Source organism: Sipha flava, unplaced genomic scaffold, assembly GCF_003268045.1.
Source record: "Sipha flava isolate LNK unplaced genomic scaffold, YSA_version1 262_pilon_pilon, whole genome shotgun sequence".
NCBI lineage: Eukaryota > Metazoa > Arthropoda > Insecta > Hemiptera > Aphididae > Sipha > Sipha flava.
In genome coordinates, this window is record NW_020272924.1 from 393654 (window position 1) to 405515 (window position 11862).

The following is an 11862-nucleotide window of genomic DNA, read 5'->3' on the forward strand; positions in this document are numbered from 1 at the left end:
AATTATAATCGGTTATTATTTATATATGAATTATAAGTTACATTAATAATTACATAAATTATAATCAATTAGATTTTTACAACTTATTAAGAATTACAGCTTGAGAATCAACTGTAACAAACTGATTATTTGATACACATTTACAATATGACAAAAAATGTAATATATAATTAACAAAATAATTGTTTTAATATTTACCAATATAATATTCTAATGTGCTTTTTTTCTTTATATCCATGTATACTTTTCCAACCGATAAAATGGTGAAATAAATATTGCAGCTAATGAATTAATTTTTTCATTAAATGCAGTTTAAAAGTCCGATGAAATTGCATCAAATCAAATATAAATATTTTATGAACAGTTTTTACGTATTTAAATCTATAACATATGATATCTTATGTTTGTTTTTTTAAAAGTTTTATCCAATATATATATTGATCAATAGCATAATAATAGTTTTAATTTATTACCGTTTTACTATACATTTACTTACGTACGAAATAAAGTATACATTCAAAAATACACATTTGTAATTTTAGTCAATATTTTGAAAAATACTACATAAAACGTCTATAGTATTATAAGTCAGTATTCCATAGATGTACTTGAATAGTGCACATTCTTTATTACAGTGCATTTTTTAAATTAGTTAACTAGTAAATACAAATGTCGCTCATTGAAAGTATTTTGTGATCTAATTGATATTATATTGAAATACTAATAAAAAATAAAAAAATAAAAGATTAAAAAAAAGTATGTAAAAAAAATAATTAGATTATGTACGATAGGCAAATTTGTAAAAAATAATTTAAACAATATTTTGACAGATATTTGTTTCTTCTACCAGTATTAAGATTTATTCTTAATAATTATACGGAGTAAACATGAAATACTACCATTATATTACTATACAATGACTATTTTGAGAAAAAAATGATTTGTTGTTTAGTAAAATGCATTAAAAAATGAACGGCTCTATATTTATTAAGAGTTTTTTCCTATAACGATATCAAATCGATTAAAAGTTCTCAACTACAAATACTTATACCGTTAAGCTAGATAACTCATGTATAAATAACCTAAAACCTGCTTCAATTTCTAGATTTTTTTCATTATTTATCGACAATTAATAAATTAATCAGAGTAAAGTTTTCATTGTTTTTGTTTATTTATTTATCTATTTACTATCACATTTATTGTCATGGTTGTCAATATATATATATATATATTTAATATAATGGTAGTTTATCAAATATGTGTGGACTTGAATCATCTATTAAAGGATCAGTGATCGCATTTAATGTTTGAAAAATAATTCTTAAATCGCGTAATTATGTCACTCTTTGAGTGTGTTAGTTTATGTGTTTAAAGATTTACTTATACATATACGAGTACATACAGACACAACTATCTGTAGAAAACTGAATTCAATTGTCCAGTCACATTATTTTTCACGACTATATTATTAAAGTCTCGTAGTGATTACTATGATTAATATAATACTTGAGGCATTTTTTTTTTTTATAACACTGATTCAAGTACAAATTCATCCGATGTACATTTCATATGTTTCTGATACAATTAGATGTAATGGAGTCCATTAGTAAATACCGTCTACGAATTTTCCGACTAGTCATGACTGACGTTTTAATGACTGTGAAGATCCACCCATTTTTCTTATCTAAGAAATATGTAAAAATTTCTTTAAAAAATCAACCAACCGTTCATTGAAAACTACGTCGTAGGATTCAAATAAATATTTCAAATGCCGATACGCCATATCACATGACTATAATATTATGTTGATCCTTACGTTGGAATGAATATAAGCCCGTTTGGCGTCTGCGAAATAACTTGCTTGCAATCGCCTTGGCACGTCAGGAGACGCAGCTTCACTTAAATTATTATCTTTCAAATTTCAAACGATATCGCGGTAGAGAAATGGACATTTTTTGCACATTGATCACTTGGATACACAATTCTGAACCCATAAACATATGTAAATAGATAAAACAATAATCTTCGATCTTGGCTCGGCCGACAATAGTCAGGAGAGTTGACTAGACCTGATGTGTACAGTGTGTTCCTGAGTTCAAAGCTGATAAAAGCTGATAGAAAACTAATAAAATAATAAAATCAAGTAAACAATTATGCGCCTGTAAGCAATAATTATTCAACTAAAGGCATTTAAAATTATCAAATTTATTGGGGACGATGACTTGTGCTCGACGATCAAGTATGAAATTGTCATTTCTACGTGGCCCTGCGAAATACGCGTTCGAATAGGCCATACAGGTGCCTCCTATACACAATACGTATAATATCAATTAAATTTTATCCACTATTCGTGTGTCTGAAATATGTTTCCACGTCACCAATGAAGTCTGTATATATTATAGCGTACAAAGGAATACTCGACGGCAGCGATGTCCCCCCCCTTTTTTGCTTTCTTCTTTCGACATAAATTATTGTTTACCCGTGACCTTTATACTAACCAAAGGCACCCGGGTAGGTAGGTATATACTACGTAAGTACATAACATAAACTCGATGTTATTTACGTGAACGTTTCATTTGTGTGTACTCGTTTAATCTATACTGCAAATAAATATGTAGGAATGTATATACGCTAAAGTAATGTAAGAGGGTAAGAGAGAGAGAGAGAGTTTGGGTGTGTGTGTGTGTGTGTGTGTATTTAGGCAACCCGGGTGACCCAGTATCTAAAAGAGCACGGTGGGGCGGGTGGGCATGTGCCAGAGGTTAAAATAATGAAGCGAAGGAGGATTGTGTTTGATCAATCGGCAAAACGGTCGTCGTCAAGGGATGGTTATTATTTTAAAATCAGGCGATGAATATACAACTACGATGGTGAGGAACACGGGAGAGCAGCAGCGGAAAGCGACCTAAAGTTTATTATACACACGAAATACGTTCATATATTATTATTATTATTATTATGTACACCTGAAAAGCATCAATATAATGTATTATCGTTCACTTTTTCCTTTACTCCCTTACTTGTTTAATAGATACGTATATGTATTGTGTCACGATCAGGGGCGGATTGGCCTATCGGGAAATCGGTAATCTTCCCAATGGGCCAATCCTTGTTTGGGCCGCTCTATATTATTATATAATTACCAAAAAAAAGTTTTATTTTGTAAAATAAATAAAAATCATTAAAAAAATAAATATATATTTAAAGATGCATTAAGATCACACTTCAAGTTCAAGTTGTAACTGATTAATCATGTAACTTACCCAAAACTATTATAGCTATAATTATAGTAAAGTTATTGTAGATTTTACTAATTGAAGGGTGAAACTAAACAAATTTTGAAATTAATGCAAAATAAAGCGTTTTTTTTTTTTTTTGAAGGGGGAAGGGTAAAATACTTTAATTTGCGGTTCATGGCCGGTTTGTTTCATATTTCCTGGGCCGAAAATAATTGCCTATCCACCCCTGACCATGATCAAGTGTATATGAATATAAATGCTTAAAACATGGGCCATCGTCTTTATACACGTCGCGGTGGGTTTTTGTTCCGAGAGAACGACTATATTGTTTTCCTTTGAACGCGTTGAAACTGAACCTAACAACCAGGACCTGATTAAAGAGTTTTCCGTTAGGAAATTAGGTTGAATTCGCGCCCCTATGATTTATTCCGAAAGGGAAGATTCCAAGGGGAGGCCTATAAAACATATAAACATCGGGCTTATAGTGTTTAGAATAAAAAGTATTTCATAATCAATAGAATATTATACAAGAGAAATAAACATCTTCGAATTTATGAATCGTCAAATAGGTAAAAAATAAATTATTTTTATTTACTCGAATATTTTTCAAACAATTCGCTCCAAACATTGGTTTTTTAAACATTTATTAAATTTAAAACGTTTATAAAAAGTTTTACTCTCTTGATTTCGAAGACGCAAAAGATTCCACTATTTAATGGCAAAAACTATTTTCCATAAACTCACTTTCATTTAGCAACGATATGACAGGATTACTACGACTATTTATTATGTTTATATGGTATACCTAGTTGTAATGAAGCGTTATCATAAACATTTCATTTTTTATTGTATTTTTCCTCAAATTCCGTAATAGAATAATATGATTATATTAAATTATTATAATAGTGGTATGTACTGAATACTGATACTTCTGAACAGTAAAAACAACAAAACTATTTAATTTAATTTATTTTTGAAGTAAATATTATTATTATTGTATATTATTATTCAATCATGGCTTCTATTTTCATAAAAAAAATGATTTTGTGGCGCCTTAAGCTGTAACCTACCCAGCCTATTGGTTAATCAGGCCCTGCCAACAACGATGCACACTTACGCGATTATCTTCAAAAGTAAGAACGTGAAGCCAGACGTCAGTTAAACTTTTAGTCGTTCAAATTAACATGCGTATATTGTTTATGTACTATTATTTTAGTTTTGTCAACAATACTACCCGTCAGTGGCATCCAAAAATTATTAAATTGAATTAAACAATTCAACAATATAATTTCCTGCTTGTGTATAATGATATTTCTCATCGAACCTTCAGTCTCATTTTTCCTTCACTAATTAATTTTTGGACGCCCGGAGAATATCCCGAATATGAGAGTCGAATATTTACAATATCTACAGTTTTTATAGTCCATTCAATATACGTAGTATTATGTACACATCGTAAACCCTTCGTTGTCATCGGTACACGTGCATAGACACTCTTAAATAATATGTATATATGTGTATGTTTGTACACGTATTGCTTAATATTGTTATATGTATATCGTATAATGCGAATGATTTTTAATATGGAAATTACCTATGGAGGGGAGGGAAATCGACGTGGGGTGAAATGTTCGTGAGGGGATGCGTGCGTAACGAATTTAAAAAAAAAACCAAACAAACGCTCGAAACATGCAGTTGTCATCGTCATCGTCTGTTTAATTAAAAAAACGTCGTCGTCCGCGCACATCCAATATTATATCATTGATTAAACAAGTTTAAATACTTATTTCGTCAATGGTTGTAATAAACAGGACGCAAATTAACAATAATATCTTGTGTGCGCAGAGTGAAGTTTACGTACGGAATACGTTATTGGTTAACGTGCAATATTACGCAACATTCAGTATAGGACAGTAAAGTATCAGCAAACATTTTAGGTATACAGGAAACCATCGTACGCCACACCTACAACACGTATAAATGATTTGTTTAAAGTCGTGACGAATGTATATTTAGAGTTCTATTGATTTATATTTATTATACGATTTTTAATAATAATATTATTATATTTATTATACGATGTTTACTGGTTTAGTCTTTCTGCCTCACATCGGCATACAAACAGCGTTCATTCTGTTCAATAATAACAGTTATTGGACCCATATACAAGGGAAGGATTGTTTCGGAGATACAATTCCCTCCCTTTTCCGGTTACGTGTTATTCCTATTCGGACTTTCTATAATATTGTAGCGTCGCTTAAAAATATATTTAGTGTCAATGAAAAATCATTTGTACGCAACTGATTTCAGTACTATTGTACTGAATGTGATGCGATGGAGATTAAACGGGACATTTTTGTTTCATTTTTACTTAATTCTTTTTTCTATTACCATGCAAAATATTCATCCGAATGTTGTTCGCGGTCCAACAATGAAATAACACATAATATAATCAGTGTTCAAATTGGGAAAAATTAAGTAGAGGAGCACAGTCCAACGATTTGAAAACTGCGTTCCATGTGCGCAATTATTTGATACAGACCAGTGGGTGACTTCGTCCCTCTCCTTACCCCTTCACCAACTTTAAATATATTTTGAATACCACTTTTCAGCTAAACAAATATTTAAATTTCAAATATAATATATTTTGATAGCAATACCAATATTCTATATGTTACAATAGAAAATAAAAATAAAATAATAATCAACATAGGTAATTGTAAGTGATCAGGCAGTCTCATGAATCAAATGATATAATCATATATTTGGTTTTTGTTTTTATCTATTTTTACTCTTTAGTGCGGACCATGGCCTTAGAAGATTAGTTTAAGGTCGTGGTAAGGGCATTAATTTTTTTCCAAAATGACGATATCATCGATCGCCAATATTAATAACAAACCAAACAATGTATAAAGTATAATACACCAAATTCACAGACATTACTATTTATATTTTTCCAGAAATGACGAAGATCTCCCTTATCATAACCACCCTATAATCTTTAATTTTAAAAATAGTTTTGATATTATAAATCGTAAAATTCATTTTCCAACTGACGTAAATTGAAATTCACATAAAAATTATTTTGGACATCAATTAGGATGAACGTGGCGTCCCCCCGTTCCAGTGAAAAAATATAGTTGGGGTACGCAAAAAAAAAAATAGTAGAGGAGCTCCGTCCCCCTGCGCACCCCCCCTCCCAATTCGAGCACTGAATATAATATAATAATATAATATAACATATAATATCATATTATATCTAAAATGTATACCGCATGGCGCATTATAAAGCAAAGTGATCGAAAATAACTCGCAAAACCATTGTAAATATATTAAAGAAGCTCACGAGTGTACATGTCTTAAATTCTACGATGATTGTAAAATTAACTAGTTCCTCTATTTGTTTTTCTTTCAAAACACTTTTTCGGAATATGTAGTGGAATTATAATGGTATAATGATATACGCCAAAAGTTTTGAGTAGCAACATTTTAGATTAAAAATTGGACACAGTTAGTACTCGAACGAAGTTTTTCTCGGTTTTCTCAGCGTTTCCATAAGAGCGAAAAAAAAAATCGAAGAACTTGAAAATAATACGAAATTTCGTTCGAGCGTATAGCAATTTATTTATCCTGGTAAATCTATTTTTCCAACATAACGTAAAATAAACCGTTCTTTTCAAATGCAAAACATCTTAATATTTGGCGTTGTCCTTATTACTTATATATTGACTGCAGTTCGAAATATCTACGCTCATAACTGGTCAATCTCATGAATATTTAGAACATTATTTTATAATTGTATTTTACGCTTAACGATTTATTTTCGTCTTCGATCATATTAAAATGTGCATACAATTAGCCCGACAAAGAGTTAACACTTAAGGTACGAGTCCCAAAGTACGTCAAGATGCAACGTCTGACTTGTTTTCTCATACCACATCTGATCGTTAAGTTACATTCATACCTACTATTATTGTTTGAGAGATATTGGATAATATTAATAATAACGAAAACGTAGTCTAGATCAGTGGCGTGCCGAGATAAAAATGTTTTTAATGCCAATTGCAAAGTCTAGTTTACCACCCACCCACCCATATTTAAATTCATATTATTATTATACATATATTATATACATATTATTATCCAACAACCACCCACCCCTTTTTAACTTGACGCCTGGGCATCATTTAGACCTATATTCGGCACGCCACTGGTCTAGACAGTTCTTCCGTGAACACAACATAGCTGTATGAAAATACATTTAGTTTATATAATATTGCAATATAAATATGATAGGTATGTACCATGAGCGTATTGATATAGGGAAGATTTTTTAAAGTATTTTATACATGTATAGAATTTAAAGTATGAAATATTTCACAAAAATATGAAACTGTTATGGGCTACCACATAAACCAGTAATATATATTAAAATATGTAATCTATATTCCTAGAAACACCTACATTTAATTAGTTGGCCATAAACCAGTAATATATATTAAAATATGTAATCTACATAATAATGAAGTAGGTCAAACGAACAATGGCCTATTGCTAAATAAGGAATAAATGCCGAAACAACAAGTCCTATGACGCCAATCGAGCCATATAAAAGAGGGACCAAAATGACCACAATTCAGATGAGTTCTAGTCACGGAACAACAAGCAACTTCACGTCACTCTGTATCAGAATTTTTGTTAACACTTTGAGTTATAAAATAAATGTATTAAACGTATTAAAAGTCTCATGTTTATTAAAATTAAATACATCTTTGACTGCAATACTTGAAATCGAGCCGGTGGCACGTAACAAAACATTGAAATTTTTTCTAATACAAATATTATTGGTTATTTTTCAATTATTAATTATATAATCTAAGAGTTCTAGTTCTAGGTATAATCATTGATATTAATGAAATGACTACCGTGATTGCCTTATTGTTACTATATTGGGTCTTGTTTTTGACTATTTATAGCATTATAGCAAAACTTGGTTTTTTTCCCCTCGGGAAATGGTTTATCGTCGACGACATCGACATGTAACATATATAGTGGTACTATTATTATAACAAAATGTAAGTATTATATTTATACTTTATTTATTTTTAATATATAAAATATAATATATAATATTATTATATTATGTAACATTTTACATTTGACACTCATCGCGAACGTACGTGTTTTTTTCAAATTCCCGCGAGTTCAAATTTTTCCACCGGAAAAAATCAACAGTTTATTACACGCAAGGTATCAAAAGATTCGTCTTACAAAACAGTACGCACCTGTGAAGAATTCAGGAAAATCGGATCAAGGACGACGGACTTACATCACGACAAAGGATTTACGAAGTAAAACGTAGTCTTCAACAGACCAATTTTGTCAACAAACATTAACTGTGGGTCAGTACATGAACATCAAATTCTACAAAATCTGCACAACAATAAAATAAAATAGCATTGGTTGAACGAGTGGGCAGCCATTTAGGTACTTGTTTAACCGACGCTACTTATTACAAACGCAAACGCAATTGTTCGCCACGATCGACGCGTGACAATGGCCGCTATGAGAATCGACGAACGTTTCTTGCAATGAAATGACCATCGCTCGCGTCAACATTGCCAACAATCCGCGTAAAGTAGACAGATAACGAGCCGAGTCGTGTTTACCGTTAGGCAGGATAGGCAAATGCCTACGACCTCCATTATAAGAATCTTTATGAACCAAAGGTATGAGCTCACGTTAAAGTCGGGTGACTGCGCACACTACACACGTGATATATTATGCGCTCGCCGGATTTTATCGCTCTATAATATGTGGAATTGTTCATGCGCGATATTGTACCCCGTGCCCATTTGTCTTAGATAACGTACAAAACGTTCACCGTAACGTAATAATAATAATAATAATAACAATGTATTCGTTTAATATATGTCATAAGCTCATAACTAATAAATTTTGAAACGTGTGCGTGTGCAATACTTCATTAACTTGCCCCGCGACGTAGTAGGTACGAGACACGCTATGCTATTGAAAAAAAATGAGTATTAACCCGATTCTGGCGAAAGCATTGAACATGAAACGCAAAATATATATGTGTGCGCGCACGCGTAATAGATGATTTAAATGTGGATAAAATGAACGAACAAGCAACTACTAATATAACAAATGTCTGGGAATCGAATCGAACACAACATTGTAATGGGACGGAGACCAGCAAGACGTTAAGCGCCTCACGATGGTTGTTCATGAATAAATTGTTTAAACGTTTAAAACTTTATGCCGTATTATAACAGTGTTACATAAATAAAGCTTCAAACGACATTTATTTCCGATGAAACTATTCAGAACAATGCGAGGCGTCCTTAATTTCCTTCATATTTTCAAAACCGTATTACGGTATTGAACGATGAATTAGTTATATCTGACCGAAAAATGGCCTTCTCCCCCACCAATCATAATACAGTAACCAATCGTTAGCGCTAAATCATGCCTACGTGATTTGATCGTGTATTGAAAACAAAAATATTTATTATATTACACGAAATATTAGGTAATTATTTGCACGTTATCATATATAATATATTGATATAATAATCATAATCGTAATGCTCGCGAATCAAACGTTAAATCCAGGGCCGGGCCATGATATTTTGACGCCCCGGGAATTTTTTTAAAAGGCGCCCAAATTCTCTTTAATATATTAAATACATTTTATACTTACCTACATATTTTATTTAAAATTCTTATATTTATGGATAGATAAAATATATTTTTTAGATGCAATTTATAATTATTATTCATAATGAATATTTAATTAACATTATTTCTTTAATCGTACAATATAAAAATCATAATACATTTTTTTAAACTATACATTTTTTTCTAGGTTTTAAATCGACAACATTTTTTATTACTTTGTTCAAATCTAATTTAGAAACTATATCATTTTCTATACTGATTAATGCCAAATTATTGAGACGTTCATATAATATATTATATTATTTTGTACGTTTATATTAGATCTGAAAAATGATGATATTTTTGGACATTTTTCTACCCATAATTGCTTTTCTAGTTTTCTTTTACGGATTTGATAACCGCTAGCTTTTATTGGTGCCATTTTTTACCTACCAATTAATATATTAAATAAAATTCTTACGAACGCTGTTTATAATTTATCAATACAAATTTGTAAATTCAAAATTGCTTCTATAATTTAAAAATACTTATATATTTTAGACCGATAACGATGACACCGCTAATTACTGTTCAACTTCACTAGCAAGGGAAAAATGTGAACTAATTTTACGTCGTATTCGTATACAAATACAAATCTTTATCTTTACAAATAACGATAATAAAAAACAATAAATTGTACCTACGAATTATAACTACAAGCAAAAAAAACTATAATGATAACCATCATAGACTATGGCGACTATCTTATATCTGAAAGGTATCGGCTGTAACACAAACTTTTTTGGTTTTTTCCGAGTTAATGATTATATATTTTTGTATATTATTTTTAAATTATTTGTAATATTACAGTGGAAAGTTACGTATAATTTATAAAAAAAATTATGTAACAGAATATTCTGTCATAGACAATTTATAAATATTTATTTATAAATATTGTCAATTTGAATAAATATTAAACTTAATTTATAAAATATTCGTATACTAAAGGCGCCTCGGGCAACTACCCGGTTCGCCCGTGTTTTGGACCGGCAATATAAGCTCTTACAATCACAATATAATAATAACAAAATAATTGTAATTAGAAAAACCACGGCGGTACAATACAAATATGAAATAAATAATAAATAACGGAAACGTTATGAAAAGTTAGCGTTTACCTCGAACGGTCTGGTGCTCGGATGGTTGCACCCACGCGACCGTGCTAAAGGCACGTGCGACGAAAACCAAGACTGGCAGATGTCTTCGTCGACAGTGACCAGGAAGCTGTCCGAAACGTTCCCCAGCAACTGAATGTCCGGATAGGTACGACAATGTCACCTAGCGACTAGAACGACGTTGAAAAGGCACCGAAATCGACTAACCTCGACCATTGTGGATATAACAAACACGGTAATTAGAACAACTTGAAAAAGAGCCGGGAACGATCACGTCGCGAAATCCACGGACGAACGACAGACACGAAGTAGATAAATAACGAATAAAAAACCATGGCCGGATGACTCGTAAGTTAGGTTACATGGTTAGGTGGTATGGTTAAGTGTGGTTATACTCGTACTAACCGCACGTTCGCAACACACAGAGTAAGTCTCCCGGGCACCGATGACAGTCCGGTTGACAAGGAAATGGTCGTACCCAGTTGGGGGAGGCCGGGGGAAATCGAATGTTCCAAAACATCGATAACCCCGAAATAGCCTTTGGATTGCCAACATACCGATTTGATTGGTCCGGTGCGGTAGATAAGCGCGTATATAATATACCTACCTAGTTACAAAATAAAGTCAGTACAACTTTTTTATTTTTCTAATGTTTTAATAACCTAGTCATGGGCTTCCCCAGGGGGGGAAAGACGGGGCACTTGCCCCCCCCTGGAATAATGTTATTTCCATTTCATTCAAATAAAGAAAAATTTATTGAAAATGCA

At 31.5% G+C, this 11862-nt stretch overlaps 1 protein-coding gene across 1 annotated transcript in view; it reads right to left on the reverse strand.

Annotated features, from left to right (window-relative positions):
- Window positions 1-11407, reverse strand: part of LOC112685018 (myelin regulatory factor-like protein) — a 54490-nt gene extending 43083 nt beyond the window's left edge. The window contains exon 1 of the mRNA XM_025556771.1: window positions 11099-11407. The gene's annotated coding sequence lies outside the window, so the exon portion shown is untranslated. The remainder of the gene's footprint in view (window positions 1-11098) is intronic.
- Between the last annotated feature and the right edge of the window lie 455 nt (window positions 11408-11862).